Genomic DNA, 18,618 nt, shown 5'->3' on the forward strand with positions numbered 1-18,618 from the left:
GAGTCCCTGTCGGCTGTCGCTGCTGCCGGCAGCCGACTCCACGGACATGTGGGATTCTTCCTGATCATCCTATGTGGAAATTTAAACACGCTCCTGAGCTTATCTTCTCTCAAGGTTTACTGAGACCTCAATCTCTCTTTATCGGCTTCAAAAAACCCAAACGTAATTATCACTATTGTGCCAATAAATAAAAGGGCTTTTGAACAACTTTATTTTTAATAGAACGAAATGAATGACCTCTGTCATTCTAGTGTGTTAATCCAGTTCTTTCACATGTACTCTATGTCTGGTTGGTGCTTATAGACTCTTTTTTTTCTCACAATACGATCTCTTCAGAGTTCAAAAAAGGTTAGAAACGGCTAAAAAAAGACTTTTTTTCTCCATGACGATGCAAATACAATCATTCGTATACATAGCGGTCATTATTATTTAGTTGATTTGTTGTTTTCCTAGCTTGATATTGCACACTCTTTATATGCCGAAGGGTATGGGCTATGCTGGAAACACACTGGCGCCACAGTGCCGCTTTGCATCATATGATGCACTTCAAGTGCTGCACCCTGGAGCACGAAGACCAACAGCAGAGATACGAGCCTGTCCATGACCGATGAAGTCGTACATGGAGAATAAAAGGAGTCGCTGTTTTTGATACCCACGGTTCAGCACTGCTGTATTTTGGCCTTTAAATTTTTAATAAGCCCTGAAACCAATAAAGCCAATGCTCAGAAAATACAAAGGTTATGCTAGCCTGCAGTTATGAATATTGACTCTTGATTACATAGTTATACGTGCTCCCACAGGCGAGAATCAAGCCCTTCACTAACTCATTTTGTAGGGACACTGTGATCTGGGTATAGAACGGGAAGCGTGCGTTCACTATGCCCATCCACCTCTGTTACTCATTCCACCAACAGCTTCTTCTAAAGTCACTACCTCTTCACACTTTTACCTGCCTACCTGCAGGGTTTACTTCTTTTTGTGCTCGACAGAATTGAGTATTGGGATTATATTCTGCGATAAATTGCAACTTCTGTAGATGCTGTTATTGTCTTTTTGCTTTGAGACTTGCTCTTCTAAAGAACAGTGCTCTTTCTCTTGTCCCTTATTTACACCAGCTCCGACTCGTTCATTCATTTTTTTGGCTGGTCTGTGTGACCTCAGCCGCTCTCATCTACCCAGTGGGCCTAAATCTGATTGGCCAAATATGTTGATATTAGAGCATTAAAATGTAATTAATTTCTCGTATGTTGTATACTGCACATGTTGACATTACTTCAATGATGCGTTTTTGCTCAGCCCTATTAAAAAAGCCACGAACCATTTCAGTAGAGATTTTCACTGAACTTTCTCCTTTATTGGATTGTGCTTTAATTTAGTTTTTTTATTTAGTCAGTGTGAGACGTTTCACGTTGAATCTCGATGCTCACACCTTTACCAGAGATGCCACACATTATAAATTGGCCAACACTTCAATAATCCAGCACACAGAGTTAAAAAACAGCGTCCTGCCCATGTGTCCTGCCCACCCTGCTCCCATCCAGAGTATGTTGAAAGGTGTCAACTGTAGAGGCGTGGGTGTGGGAGGCTCCACCATGGTTCACGGCTATCGCATTTGCCTCGGCGGCTATGCAGCGTGGCTACCATCTGTCCACATGTCACACAGTGTGCTGCGCTCTCACTTTCTCACTTTCTCCGTCTCGCTCGCTATCTTTCTGCACATCTTTTGCCCTTCACTCATCCTCCCATCCCCTAATCCTTCATCTGTTCTCCTGTACTCTTCTCATTCTTCCCCATCTTCCTCACATGCAGTCAGTGCTGCGGCACGAGGTTACCAGTCCACTGGAGAGAAACAAAGAGGAGCAGTTACTGTATCCCAGACGGGCAAGGCTTGGACTTGGAGGCGAGGACCCAAACACCTTTATCCTGCAAATACTTTTTAGAATATTATTAAAAATCATCCGCACAAGGATCAAATGTGATGAGTTTGTGTGATGTGTTATGGGAGATACACAGAAATGAGGCGGCATCTATTGTTTCTCATCATTTGGATTGGAGAACTGCATGAAATGCGCTGTACCAGGGGGAGGATGTTTTTGGAGCAGACACGGCAGCACCTCTCACAGACCAGTGTGTGGCAGTGTGCCACAGTTTGAGTTGAACTGTGCATTGTGTGGTATATATATGCTTGTGTGAAGTGAACATGTGTCCGAATCTGGTGAAACTGCTGCTCTTATCATGAGCCCGAGGGGAGGCGGTGCAAAGCATATTGCCTACATCTGTATGAGTTCTAATTTGTGCGTGCTGTTGCGTGTGTTCATGTGTACTGTATGCGTGCACTCAGGCAAGCGGAGTGAAAGCAGTAGCCAACTAACCATAATATTGTCATTAAGGAATTCGGTAGATTAATGACCTTAAATACCTGGAAATGTCCTAAGATCTAGTGTCTTTAGCTTGTAATTTCCTCTCCAGGTCCTGAGCACTAAACCCGCTGTGTTGTTCTTGGCATTCCTCAGTCGGACCAGAGAACATCGCGTGGACACTGATACCTTCCTCTGGGATCCATTCTCCTCTCCATTTGATGGAAACCGAAAAAAGGCCTTTAGCCAGGTAGGTCCCATTATGTCTCAGCGATCGAGCCTGGAGGTGAAAAATGCTCTGTTCCTCCCTCACCGCACCTTCGGGTCTCAACCAGTCGTGACATACGCTCTGATGAACGGAGAGAGGGGGTGATTTGCCTGCCAGAGTCAGGTTAACTTGTTACAGGTCAGAACCGTTTGTCATAGTTGGGATCAGAGCCGATTTGCCGACTCCACGACTGACGCTGTCGGGGAGGGCAACTTAGCGGTGACATTTTTACAATCTGAATTACTTTTAACAACAATCGCAACTGGTATGGATGCTAATGATCCCCCAAGCCAGGTCCAGTGCCCCCTTTGCTCCCTGTCACATTCCCACCTCATGACCTCATGGCTGGATGTATGCATTAAACAGATGTGGCTGGCTACGAGGGGCCTGAAACAGGATAGGACAGCCTATACACTCTCGACTGGTCTTCTTTGGCCTTGAAGCCAGGGGCCTCTCGATCCAGAGAACAGGATAAACAGGATAGGTGTGTGTGTGTGTGTGTGTGTGTGTGTGTGTGTGTGTGTGTGTGTGTGTGTGTGTGTGTGTGTGTGTGTGTGTGTGTGTGTGTGTGTGTGTGTGTGTGTGCGTGTGCGTGTGCGTGCGCGTGTGCGTGTGCATGCATGCGAAATGAGAGAGAAAACGACACCCCCTTCTCACATGCAAACAATAAATGTGTTTAGGCAGACCTCCTTTTGAGCATTATGTGAGAGCAATGGGTTGATTCTCAATGTGAGATGAAAAAAACACACACACACATACACACAAACTTAAATATAAGTGTAAATACTGAATACAGTCCTCAATAAAAAAAACACACACCTTTCCATTACACATAATTAAAAGAAAAACCATGGAAATGTTTTCTTACTTTCAGTTTAGGGTGGTAATTTCTTTTAAATATATTCAGCTTTTTATTCATTTGTGTATCAGGAGGGAATCACAACACTCCAGAGGTTCACCTTAAGGAAAGACGTTCCTGAACTGAGTTTGGATGTTTTCCCAATACCTTCATGCTTCCTCAGTTTCTCCCAAAATCCAGGGTCAATGTAATATTGATTTGTGAACCTAAATAGGCTTTATGTGGTTGTCTTTCTCTGTTTCGCACTAATAATAGACTGATCTGTGTAGTATGCACCCAGCCTTTTGGCCGGTGTTAACTGTGGAGGTTTCAACTCCTAACAATCCTAATCTCGACCAAATCAGCACAGAAGATGGACGTATTCATCTCATGGGAGTTTTAAAAAATCCACCAATAACAGAAAAGCCACAGCGATATGATTCCTGCCAGGTGAAAATTGAAGTTAATTCATAACACAATTAAGATCTTAAAGCTGTTTCTGTGGTTCTTGTTTGTTTTTTAAGATTAAGGCAGAGGTGTCAAACACATTTTAGTTCACATGCAGCCTAATTTCATCTTAAGAGGGCCAGACAGGTAAACTACTGCCACAATAACCTTTAAATTTAAAAGATTTTCTTTGTTGTGGTGCAGACTATACATAATGAAAATGTCAATACTTTAACAAATTCAAAGAATTACTACAGAAAACGACTCCAATCTCAAAATAGAAACCTTCTCGTGCAAAATATAGTGAAATGTCCAAAAAACGTATTCTATCGCTGTTGCATTATAGGTGTTTTTACAAACTCATGCTGACAGGATGGCTTTGAGGCCACTAGCCGAGTTTGATCAAAATGATCCAAGGATCTAATTGTTGTGTCGACTACTTTTTTGAAGTTTGTTTAAAAAAAATCTTTATTTTCTTCTAAATTGGTGGTGGGTTTGTCGGGCCGGATTGGCGCTTCTTGCCGGCCAGTTTTGGCACACGGCACATATGTTTGACATCCCTGGTTTAAGATAACAGAAGGCTTTGTTTGAAACAATATTAATCCATTTTTTAAAGTGATGTCAGCTGTAAAAATCGACTGTTTTTGATCGCCGCCTTCAGGCAAAATTGGTACTCGACGAGTCAAAGCAAGTGTGAAAACAATGTCAAAGGCCTCGCGAAAGAGATGTGAACTGCAGAAGAAAAAAAAAGTGTAATATCTGAAGACAACAGATTAAAGCTAACAATGCTTAAAGACCAACAACTTCCCCGACGACAAAGTGATGAATTCTGTTTGTGGTAGTTGCTCCCCGGGCGAGGGGGCTAACGGGGAACATCACTCTTGTATCTTCGGAGGGATTTACTCACTTGCAGCCATTGTCCTCTGTGCCTCCTTTAATAGACACATTGTTCCACTGAGTCAAATACAACCACTAAACATAATCAACGCAGGAGATGGATAATGTACAACTCGTGCATGTAGAGCAGCCACACAATGCGCTCTGCTGCAGCAACCTCTGCTGCTATGCTAGCAAGGAGAGCCGCCATTAGTGAGACTGTCACCGACCCAGGCGGTACACTCTAACTAGCCCGCAGCCTCGGAGCCATCTATTTTCAATATGCCACCTTTTTATTCATTTTTTCCCCCCAAAACCTGACACCGCAATCTGATGATGAACCAGCCCCATTATTTCTCGTACGCCAGCAGGAAGAGATAGATCCCCGAACGTTGTACCTTCATAGAACCAACATTATCCCTCTATGTCAGAGGTGGGTAATATCCTGGCGGTCTGGGAGTCCAGAGGTGCATACAGAATGATGTCATTAATCCTCCAGGGCAATCTCTTTCTCACTACCCAGCTCTCTCTCTCTCTCTCTCCTCCTACGACCGGCACCGCTGAAAACAGAGCTGCATTTGCATGCTGCATATGTTGCCAGGTGGCTCTGTAGGCTGCGGGTACAAATTAGATTTTCTGACAACAAGGTGTAAGAAAGGAGAGCACAATCGCTTCTTTGGTTTGTTCTTTCTTTTCTTTCTTGGCCTTTATTATTTCCAACACAGTCATTGGAATTTACCATCAGGTTTTGCCAAAACAGAAGTTACCACAGGGTCTTCCAGTCTCTCTCCAAGCAGATAAAAAATGTTCCCTCTTTAATGAGCTGTTGTGGTTTTCTTCCTCCTCTTGTAGGTATGAGGTCCTGGCAAATTACTCGCAAGTCACATTTTTCATAAAAGGTTACCTATTGATTGGAAGTGGTCAAATGCAGCCAGCTGGAATTATGGGCCACGCAGACGCTGACGACCAAGGCCACGATTAAAGACGGTGGTAGACAAATCTCTCACTGGGGGCCTTTAACTTTTCAGACTAGACTTAAGAGCTAAGAACTATGTGTCTGTCTGTCTGGACGATTTCTACCCCAACGGGTAATGACATTGTTTGTGCCAGTCACCCTGGAACCAGCTTGGATGCTCTAAAATGACTTTATTGTCATTATCTAGCAGAGGACGGAAAGCAGCGTCTGGGTTGAGGATGACATTAGCATTCCTGGTCGCCTTCATGTTGCCAAGGCCTTGATCTCTGTGGAGACAAAGCCAACGGGCCATCAAAGTGAAGACAGTGTTCATTTGAGTGTGTCAGCACACTCATGCATGTGTGCTCGGCCTCATGTTGTCCACCCGCATCAAGAAGCCGAGCCCGCCGCCTCGTCTGCCCAGAATTCACCATCCCAGCGTCATTGATCCATCCCTTCAATTAACAGCCAGGTTTGTCCCCAATCAATTCCTATCTCGCCCTCCGTTTGCCGGTCCACTATCCGTCTATCTCTCTTTCTCTGCATTCCTTTTTCTTCATTTTTCACATTACCCCCACGTGTCAACCCCTCCCCCCTTCACACGCTCCTACCTCACACCCTAAGGTCCTCGGGGTCACTCCCACCAAGGTGATTCGTAAACAGCAGCTTGCAGAGAAATCAATACTTTATCAACAAGCCACAAGGGGCTTTTGCACTTATCCTATATGATCTTTGTGGTAAAGGCCTCCGAGCATCCATCTCCTTCTCAGGTCCACTCCCAAAGCTCCGTTGTTAAGACAATCAGAAGAAAGAAGAGAGGGATGAAGAGGGGAGGAGGGGCAAAAGGAGGGACAGGGAAAGGCAAAAGGAGAGGGGATTGTGCGAGGTCTAAAGGCTTGCTGTTAGAGGAGGGATTTGCTGCTCCGCTGCTTTTAGCTTGATCTGCATCTGATTAAGGAGAGAGGGCAGAGTGTTGTCCTTCACCCCAGTGCTCCCCTGTCCCACCATTATGTACCCTGGCACCAAGATCCATCATCCACCTACCACAGGCCTGGCTGCCATAGCCTGGGGACTTATTAGACCGGCCCTGCTCTGTTCAACATAACCCCATGCTGCATACCATTGAGGGTAAAAAGCCTTTGCTTCTGTTGCATATAGTCTGTTTACAAGGGATCCCAATAACTGATACATATATATAGAAATATGCATGTATATTTAGTGTATGCCTTTACTTCCACTTTAATTGGTGTGTAAATCAGAAACTAAAAAGCCCTTAAACATTTTCTGAAGTGAGATTGACCTGAAACATAGGAGGTGTCGCTTTATCACAGAGGTGTCAAACACATTTGACACCCTTAGCTGTTAAAATAGTGCCATAATAACTTTTAAATTTAAACTTTAAAGTTTTTCTTTGTTGTGGTGCAGAGAACATGTGATGAAAATGTCTATAGTTTTGTAAAAGCCAAATGATTAGTACGAAAAATCACTGCAATCAAAAGTTCTAGGCAGCCGGCCGTCATTTAGACGGGCATTTTTCGGAAAAGATGGCTGAAAAAAAGCGGACGTGTTGCTCAAAGCCATCTAAAATATATATATACAGGCCATCACTACTTGTCATCATCTAATTTTGCATAAATTCATCTTTTTTTAGCCAAAATATTGCGAATGATCAGCTTGAGTAAACAACTCGCGACTGACTTCCGGTTTGTATTACACCCAGTAAGGAACAACATGATTGGTCAAATGATACCATGTGGTCTATTCCTTTTGAAAGGCGGCTTCTGATTGCTTCATAATTCTCTGACTTGTAATAGCAATAATATCATTTACACAATCCACAATAAGAAACATAATTCTAAATGGTTGGAGAAGAGTGAATAAACACAGGATCCATTAAGTTGCTGGACTCGATATGATAACTAAGAAATATATTAATGAAAATTGCAGCTCGTTGCATCCAGTTTTCATTGAATTTCTGCGGTTGTACCACCAAAACGTCTGTAACAGAAGCAGAAAAATGAAGTGAAAGAATTTCTAAATGAGTGAGTTGAACAGCATCCCGCGGCCGCTTTAAATCCCAGTGGGATTTGAGTCCACTTGGAACAGAACAGTGCCTCAGACGTGACATTCTGAACCTCCACGTGCTGGATTTCAGGGGTTATCTTTATCTGTGCTTTTCTTTTGAGGGTGTCGAACCTAAAACGTGTCAGCAAACAGCTTTTTGGGCGCTTTTGTGTTGTGATTATCTGACCAGCTCAGCTCTGCTCGCTTGTTTACTTTGATGGGTCAACGGGGGGAAAAAAGAAGGTCAAGATGATTTTTCTGAATATCTTCTGCAAATAAAACAACTCCACTGCTGCACATGAAAGTTTGACTTTTAACAGGACATTTTTTTAAGTGACAGCTCAAGTCTCCATGGTGTAACTGGTTTTCTTTTCTTTTCTTTTTATTCATTTCTTAACAAATCAACACACAAAATACTGATAATTCATTTGGGTTACAAAAAGTACGAGTTGCTTTTAATATTTTCATAGTATCTTTATGTGCAAATGTGCAATTTCTTACAAAGGGACTAGTTAAAACCTGAGCAGTTATACAGAATAAAGCTGAACTCAATACAGTTAAGAACTGCGAAAAAAAAAACCCTCAGATTTAAAGTTATTATTACAGCGTGGACTAAAAATAAATGATTACAATTCTAAGTTTGGATTTCTAATGGAGCCTTTCAGAATGTGTTGTTTAAATTCCTTTTTTATAATAAAAATAATAATCAAATACTGGTACTAAAGGGTTGGTTTTACAAAAATGTCAACATTTTCATCCAAAAAAAGAAAAAAATTCAAAGTTTGAATTGAAAAGTTTTTATGGCACTATTATATTGGTCCTCAAGATGAACTTAGGGTGCATGTGACCCCTGAACTGAATTGTGTTTGGCGCTGCTCCTCCAGATCCTTCAGTGACAAAGTGACAATCAAATGACATTTTCTTTATGAATAATTGAAGTTAAAAACTTGAAAGCTGAATATCTCTGAACTAGTTCCGCCTGGTGGACTTCCTGAAAGCCCTGTTCTTGTGAGAAAACCATATAACTGGCATATCTTTGCGATTATATTTCACATTTTGTTGCTGCTTAAAACATAATGTAAAACCAACTCAGTGATTGAAATAGCACATTCCTCCTTTATCATATGCATGGAAGCAGTAAATGTTTAAAAAATATATATTTTTTTTTCTTTCTCAAATATACTGATTCCGCTGCTCGAACACACTTCAAGTCTCAGGATCATTATGATAAATAAGTTTCAAATTGGTCTGTGAATGGCAGCATTGTGGAGGATGTGGCGTCTGTTCTCGCTGAGGCGTCTCGCTCCCGGTGGATCTCGTCCAATAATCCTGCATCAAACCCGTCAGACTGAAAGTGAAAAGTGGAGAAGCCCGCCATGTGCAAACATCAATCCTAAATTTCCAGCCTCAATACCATCATGACCTTGGTTTGGAATGACATCTATTTGCTGGCTGGCTGCACACATCTCTTTGCAAATTGTATGGGCCAGGCTAATTTGTTTTTATGCACGTTTAGTCAAGAATGTGATGCCACGTTAGCTTTTGGGAGCACTGCCAATGTGGTGTGAGGTTCCGAGTGACAGACAGAAAAAGGGTGATTGAGGATGATTGTTCTGCCTGGTTGTGTTGATATATGAAAAGGAAGACGCTCCGCACATCCTGGAATGGGTTCACGGCAGATAGGAGTCCTTCTGGGACCACCCAAAGCTGAATATCATCATCTGTACACAGAAATAAACAATGACCTTTAAAGCTCAAATCCTAGAGTGAAGACAGGTGCCGGGTTGTCGCTTAACTAAATCTTGAAGCGGGATATATTCTACCGTGTGATTAATAAAAAAATAAAAAAATAAAAAAACATATAAAAGACATTAAGCCACAAATCACAAAATTTACAGACATGAACTAAGCTTGTCTGTAGTATGCTTCCTTGACCTGCCTGCAAAACAATTGCTGTGCACCGACTAAACTGAAATGTAAACACAGTTTATGCACCAAATATTTACCTTCCTCCTATCTGAATTGCCCTCAGCGTTCCACAAAGTCAGCCCTTAGCTGTCGTTTCATTATCTTCCCCGGCACAAAACAGAGTCTCGGGCTGTGCTACCTCTCTTCGTGCTGCCTCATCACTATCCTACGTTTCCAACACATTGGGCCTGGTTTACTGAGATCCTGCAAAAAGTGTGTCGCATTGCACACACAAACAAACTGATTGTGTTTTCAGTGTGAGCGCAATCTGCAGGTGATCAACTAAGAATAACACTATGATTGACATCCTGCACAAACAAGGTTCAAGGTCTTTGTGTTCATCATTTTCATGCGTTCACATGTAAACAATTTTTTTTTCCCCCCCCTCAGGACCAGCAGTTACGTAGGCATAATAGAATTAAACATAGGAATACAAAGTAAATTGGTGTGGCAATATAGATAATCCAAAGTTTGAAAGATAATATAGCAAATACAGTGTGTAGAAGAATCGAGTAGTGAAATATTGGGAGTTATTTTCTGTATTTGTATAATTTCTTTGTAAAGCACTGTGAATTGCTCCGTGTTTGAATGGGGCGCTATAAATAAGTGTGCCTCGTCCTATGTTATATATAGAATTGGTCCACTATATGCTGTATCCTTTTTGCAATGGGTTTAGATTGTGCTGGTTTTGCATGCATCACTCCCTGTTTACTTCACAACAACCTGCTGGAAATGGTAACATTTCTGTGTTCATTTGTTTGCATTCAACTTTTAAAAACTTTCAACACCCAAAATGAGGTACAAAATACAATAATATATTCCTTTAAATTACACGAGTGGAGGCAGAGAATATGTCTCACCCATTAACAGGTGCTATGATAAAGCCATGATATACAGTAAATCACCCGTCAGTGGTCATAATGATATAGCCGATCGATAAAAACACACTATGTTTTGCATTTACACTGCAACGTTTTGAAAACGATGCCTTTTCACAAATGGTAGAAATGTTGAAAACGATGTAGTTGGCCCGCCAGGCCACGGGTTGGCGCCGTTGTTTGTTTTTCCCAGCGAAACACACGCCGTTCACATACACCACACACTCTCTATCGCTGTCCTCGCATAGCCCCTTATGACCGGAGCCCAGTTCACACTACTGCCATGAAACCCTCGTCACATTACACGACGGAAATAGTTCTTATGGCTGTCACAAATGCAGACGACAGGGAACGGGACGTGCATTCAGAACGGGAGAAGTGCTCCTTTCCACATGTGCAGCACGTACAGGAACAGTTGAGGGTGAAAGGCTTTGGGATGCGCGTGAACCTGTCGTCACACACCCACCCATTTAAAGATCAACGCACGCACACAAACGCACGCTGTGGTAACGCACACTCAAAAACACACTTTTGCACTGGGCTCCGAGGCTCGTGGCAACATGTCTGCAAAGGTTACATTCCGCATATGTCTTAATATACATGTGGCGGCGGCTGGTTCGCTGCTCGAGCGGCTTCACACGGTATAGTCACAGATCAGACAGAAAAATACGCCGTCCGGTTTGTTTACCTCGGCGTGAAAATGAAATCATTGTTGCTGCAGTTGCATGTCCGGAGGTATTGAGATATCCGCCTCTGACACAAGTGAGTCCTGCCAAAATAACAGATTTCAAAGGAATTTTATTAGTTCTTTTAAAGGCCATACAAAGTTCAACATCAACATCTCCGTTCATAAATACTGTAAATCCCCGGTCGTCTGGACAGGCTGGAGGCCTTACCCTCAGCAGAATGTTTCCATGTGTAATATCCAACTGTTTGACGGGAAGGACGTTTCAGAGAAAAGTGTCACTTGCAGTAAAGGCGCATATATGAGCTTTATGTGTTTTCATGATCGTAGCGGTGAATAATTATACCTTGTGCACTGTTTTTAGTTTGGATTCTCATGGCTTCTTCATGGAGTGAAGTGTGACTGGTAGTTACCGTGATGGGAAAATCTCATTTGTTATCTTTTGTAACCTTTAAGTTCCATTTACATAACATTGTCATGAAAATGTATTGTTTTTGTGCTTTCCCTTCAGAGAAGTTTGATTTTCATACAGCAAAGTTCTGAAAACAGAAATGGACAAAACACTGAAAACAATCTAGTTTTCATGATGGGTGATGTTTTTAATGTTTTGTAATGCGGAGAACAATATGCAATAAACAATAACAATGGGAGTACATACAGACAGGACTGGAGTGTTTTTAGTGTCATTTTCAAACGTCTACACAGCAAAGGAATCAGAGTCCCTGCGTGGGAGCCGTTTTCAAAAAGTTCCACCAGACCACCAAGCAAATAATAAAAATAAAATATCAACGAAAACACTGCATCTGTAGCGAACAAAAATGTAGTTGTGTTAATTTAATAGCGGTTTTGTCAACCTACAATGGCTAAATGGGAAGATGAAGGCATTTGGTTGCAGATTTATTGTCCAAAACAATTTCAACACAGACTTTTCCAAGAGGCCATTAAACGCACCGCAGCACTCCCAGTGCACGGAGGTCCAGTACAATTTAATAGCGCTCACTACAAACTCCATGGCAGGATTCAGGATTATATTATTTGCCATCATATTATTTTCAAGACCACGAAAAGCTGACATTTGTCAACCTCCTCGACCCCCACAAGCTTTAGGGATAGCAGCCGCTTTTTTAATGTAGCTGCAGCTGAAGCAGAGTTGTGAAGTCCAGATATTTTTCCATCAGTGAAGGTATTTTTTCTGGCTACACGAGTATCTATCTGTGATGCAATGGATCTTTATACTGCATTTCTGCATAGCGTGGTTTTTGTAGCCATAAGAAAAGTTCTTGAGGGGTGAACTGACCCGGCACCAGTGAAGGCCGGGCTCAGAAATGCAGGGCCTCCTCCTCCTGTCTTGATGTGGAGCACTTTGATTGGAGGATGATGTTGATTGGCTCGGCTCCGCCCACCAGCTGAGACCATTTAACCAGCTCCAGCAGACTCCCCCTGGCGGCTGATGCAGGAAGTGTGTGTTCAGTCTGCCCAGAGAACCTTGGCGTGTGTTTGAATTGCCGTGTGGTCGTTTGAACTCGGCTCCACTCTGACCTTTGGATATCGTGCCTCAGTTAAACTTTAGTCAACCTGAACCTTTGCCCAGCAGTTTGGTGACGGCAACAGCTGTTTCGTTTTGTGTTAATTAGGTGTTTTGTTTATTTCCATTTTTGTCCGCTCTTTTGTTTCGTGAATTTGTGTTAGTCGAGACTTTTCATTCAAGGCTTTCTAGTGAAGAAGTTGCCTCTTTGTATAAAACATTGTATAGTTAATGGGCATGACCTGTTTGGCCCTCCTTTGTTGTATTTTTGTGTCTTTGGTGTTTGATTCTTGTAAACCTGAGAATTACCAGTAAAACCCTCACTTCACCCATACTCACCTGTTTATTGCCACTTCCTTCAGCTACATCTTTCTCTTAGCAGAGCCGGGTCACAACAATATATATATTTACTCTTTTCCAACCGTTTAGCACGTTTATTATTGTATTACATGTAATCCAATCAGAGGTGATTTTTTTTTTTTCTTTTTTAAATGCCGTGCAACCTTTTGCACTGCTCCGTTGGCTTTGTCAATGTATTTCCAAGAGAGAAGCCTCCGTGAAGCAGCATGGCTGCATGAACAGACACACTGAATAAAGTGACCTTGTTCAAGCTAAAATACAATACAGTTGGATTTTGAGGGTTCTAGAACAGCCACATCAACTAACTGCACAACCTTGTCTGGTCACAAATGCAGTTTGTAGGACAGTATCAAAACATGTGGCGTGAACAATTCTCCCTCAACAATGAAAAGGTACAATTTTGTATTATTTCAAGGGCAAATTTAAAGTTTACACTAACAATAAATGCTCACTGCCTTTTACTGTAATTTTGCCTTCTTGTATTACATGCGCAGCTTTTTAATTCTCTGTAAAGCAAAAGTGTCAAACATAAGGCCAATCAATAAAACTGATTTTTGTAAACTAATTTCTTAAGAGTAGCGGACACAACACAACACGGAGACCCGAGCCGAGATATCGGTGATGCAACCATGAAAGATAGAAAACAAGTATTGGCCTCAAAGCCATGCTGTCGGGGTGAGTTTGTACAATCACCCATAATGCAACAGCTTATAGGAGCAATATCGTTGAAATTTCACTGTATTTTGCACCAGGTTTCATTAAAAATTTCAGTCGTAATTGCTTCTTTTTGTGGAAAATATAGACATTTCCATTTCATAATCTGCACTACAACAAAGAGAATCTTTAAAGTTTAAATCTAAAGGATATTACGGCACTATTTTACCAGCCCAGCCTGCTCAAGATGAATTTGGGCTGTATATGACCCTTGAACTAAATGTGTTTGACACACCTGTTTTAAAGTGTGTCCTCTGTAAAGTACCTGGAGAGCGCTCATGAGGTAATATTTGTCCGTTTCTCATTCAAAGCCAAGAATTCATAGCGTCTAGAGGACCAAGAGCAACATTTTAAAGGATAGATTTGAATTGTTTCAATTCCTCCCTTGTGTTTTCAACTGATCCCTTTGCTCCATCTCCAAATGGTGCTGGATAACTTTGTTTAGTTCAGGCAATACACAAGTCTGCTAAGCAACGTCCACGGTGGTTGGAGATCCAGCCAAACAACTTTCACTGTTTATGTGAATCCCAGTGAAAATGATACCATGGCCACACGTTCACTTGTGATCAGAAATATGTTGGGCAGCAGCAGCTTGGCGCACCGGGCCCCGAGACCTGGAAAAACCATCAACAGCTTAGTGAGAAGTGAGAAATATAGTGGGCTTCAATTGGGCAAACAGCCTGGTCAGGCATAAAGATTAAAGTCAGCGCCACATTAAAAGACTGCAGTTTCCTCGCCAAGAGGTCCAGTCCGAGCGAGACATCTGTATATCTGGAGGCTTTTTAGACACCGAAAAAACAGACTGCAATTCACTTTATTCTGTTCTGAAATATTTTACCTGTGGTGAAGCCAGCATAAGCAGGTGAATACAGCGTGTCATTCTGCTTGAAAAGCAGTTCGTATTGCTTAATTTGTGCAACTTTATTTTCTTTGCTGAGTACAAAAAAATTTATTTGAGAATGTCACACAACTCTCAAGGTACACATTTCTTATGTTACTTTAATATGTTTAGTACGGTTTCTAGTTTCAAGCTCCTTGGTTTCCCCTCCTGGTGTCTGATTGATTCTCCCTGATCTGATGTGTTTCACCTTCGTCTGAGTGTTTGATCGTCGTCATCTGGTGGTTTATACTTCATCAACCGGAACTCATGATGAAACCACGCACACACACACACACACACACACACACACACACACACACACACACACACACACACACACACACACACACACAGAGAAAACAATTTGCTATAAACATTAAGTCCATTACACAGTATGGACAGACAGTGAAGATGGATAGTTATCATGGATGATTCTCAAAAAAGCTACAAGTTGCAGGAGAATATATATATATATATATATATATATATATATATATATATATATATGAGCAGTCTAGCAGTTTATATTCTATACATTTTCAAATGACGAGAGAAGTAACACTGCTACTTTCCATATGAAAGCTCTTTATTTTATTAAGACCAGACATTATGGCTCCTTTTTCAATATATTGCAGAACCCATAGCGACACATTACATCAAATACACTGCAAACTTTGGTAATCGATTCTTCACTGCACAATGCTGCATAAAATACTGCAGTCACTCTGCTTAACTTTGATTCCTGATATGGACAGAAGAAAAAAAGAAGCTCCCACAGCAACTTAATGACATAGTGATTTTCCGTCCGCATCTGTTCAGAAACATGTAAAATATTTTATTCCCTCCTGACTTGTATCCTTTTGTCCTTGTGTGTGAGAATCCGGCATGCTCTCAAGACCACAGATAATAGACGTCCTTTCATGCACAGGAAGCCTGATAGCCACACAGTGGCCTCGTACCCTCTGGTTGCCCAAGGCGACTCCTTGCCCACATCGGGTGAAACGTTCGGCCAACATTTGATTGAAACTGGAATGAAGAGATACAAGAGCGTGTGATATGGCTTCGGGGATGGAGAGCAGTTTTGACGCAATCTCATAGACGGAGCCGTATCAGAAATATCAGGTATGCTTGTATAGCCGGAGGTTATTCCATAGGATTAGAAACCAGCATTATCTCTCCGCAGCTTGAATGTGAAAATAGCCCAAGCTAGATTTAAGTACGTGTCAGTCAAAGCAGTGTACTTGGGTATGCGAACTGGTAAAGGCTATCAAACACATCATTTTGTGTGCCGGGAGTTTAGTGCAAATATATACATAAATATTTCCCATGTGATTCAGTGCCTTTAAATCAATGTTTCAGTTACACGTATCTGTTATTTCGGGGGGTTTGGGACATGATAGGCTCTGTTGGAGGAAGAGTGGTAAAACACATCCAGCCCTTCAAACGCGAGGCGATCTGACAGTTTTAGCTGATTTATACACAACAAGTCAAAGCCTGCTTCTCCTCAGGAGATCAGGAACACGAACACCTACCGAGTTACCTATGTCTGTGAGCGCTGCTCATATGGAGAGAATAAATCAAGTCCATATGTTTACCTAAGTACTGGGCCTGCTTCATCCTCACCTGCAGGCTTGTGCGGCCAGAGGTCACCAACCAACAAATCCTCCCCTCGCTCCTTCCCGAGCTTCCTCCCATCTCTCTCTCATCTGCCCTTTTTCCCGTCTGCTTTTTTCCTGCTTTTCGTCCACATGTCCCTTAATTTTACCTTCCGTCCTGACATCCTTCAGCCTGTCACTGATTCATGCTCACCTCCTCCCCTGACCCATAACTTCTCGGTCCCTCCATCCGTCACTCGGCTGTCCCGAGGCGAGTGGGCAGGAGCCGGGCTGACTGAAGGTGGGGGGGGGGGGGGGGGGGGGGATCACTCCCTGTTGTCTGTTTGATGACATGACAGTCCCCTCTAAAGGCAGATTAGTTCTGGCATATTGTTTATGCTGATCTTTCAGTTGTAATCGTCGGGATTTATTTTAAAAGGAGACCTTCGTTAGCGAGAGCCATATGGCCCGACCTTACAGTGAGAGTGCAATAACTTTTCAGTGTTTTCCACTGGTTCCCTAGTTTTTCTCCAAACGTCTCACTCACCGGCCAGATTAAACAGAGAAAATATGTAACCCTCAGGTTTTCTTTTTTTCTTTTCTTTTTTTGCTTCTTTTCTTCTTGTGAGAAATGTCTCTTGACAATGTCCCAAAGAGGTCATCCACATGTAAGAAGTGAGCTGCCCAGTGATGTCGAGCTGCAAAACACAGCATTCAACACTTAAAAGGAGGAGTGCTGGAAATTAACTTCGGGAAATGAATTCTTGTTCAGTGGATCTCGAGGAAAGCCCTGAGAGTGCTCTATCATGAGAGGTTTTTCAATGATACGTCTTTCCTTATGCTTTTGAAAGAATGTCATCTTGTTATCATACATTCATCTTCTGAACTGTTTCATCCACTTCCAGGTGTGATCTGCCGAAGGGTCGCACATGGAAAAAGGGATCTAGCAATAAGATGCAGTGAGGATAAAACGCATTTTATTCGGGATGGAATATAGGGTCAGTGTGTGTCTCTTATTCATCCAAAGATATTTTTCTGTGTTATTCCTCAAACTCTGACATTGTGACCGATCCTCTCCATTTATATTCATCCATTTTTGCTAAATTCTGATTCTGAGGCTTCGACGTGTCTCCACCCAATATGTTCTGGAGGTGGAGCCGATCCTTCCAGAGTGACCGAAGCTAACCAACATGAGAGATGTGATTCAAGCTGAGAGTCTTCACACCGCTGTTTGCACCCGATGTCACCTATGGTGTTATTTTTTTTAGTAAACACGTGTAAATTGAAAGCGGAATCTTTAGTGTGAGCGTGCATTTTGCCTCGCGCATCATCTTCGTGAATCAAGACCAGAGACACACTCGGAGCCGAGTGCAGCGGAATCTGAGTATATGTGGCCAAGACAGGAAACCAGTCCATGACAGATAAAACACAGAGAGATGAACTGTCACACACGCTTACATTCACACCTGTGAGGAATTTAGCATCACCAATTATTCTCCAAATGCATGTATGCGCAGCTCATGTTCACACAACAACGTTTTCAAGTGAAAATGGAAACTTTCATAGTGTTTTGAGTTTACAATTGCATGACAACGGTGCTCGGAGTTACTGAAAACACAACTTTTTGTGGCACCAGCGGGTGCTGTTGTGTGTTTTTGGAACAAATACACTATAAACGTGAACAATGGGAGTATGCAGTTGGATTGTTATTATGTTGACTGTCAAGTATAAAACTACCAAGTCCCAGGAGAATCTGGACTGGGAGTCACGACACAAACATTGTTCTTATTGTCCGTCTACTGAGCATGTGCAGAACAACTAGTTACTATGGCTGTGGTGCGCATGTACAGCGTTTCCGCCATCCACAAGGAGACTGACCCTAAAAAAAAAAAATTTTTCGTTCGTTTACACGATGCCTGTGTCGAATCCTTTTTGAAAAGTTGTGTTTTCAGTGGCTCTGCTTTGTTGTCGTATCACCCCCAAAACACAGTTTTTGCGTTTTCACTTGAAAACGTTGTCGTGTAAAATTGCCTTAGAGAATTACACATTAAACCAGGGGATAATTCATCAGATTAAATGTTGATTTTGAATATTAAACTGGCTAAAGTAAAAAAAAACAAAAAACAAAACAAAACATATGAATAAACACAGAATCCAATGATTCCAAGTCTAAAAACCAATAATTTTATTGACAATGGAACAAAAATG

This window comes from Blennius ocellaris (genome assembly GCF_963422515.1).
Source record: "Blennius ocellaris genome assembly, chromosome: 3".
NCBI lineage: Eukaryota > Metazoa > Chordata > Actinopteri > Blenniiformes > Blenniidae > Blennius > Blennius ocellaris.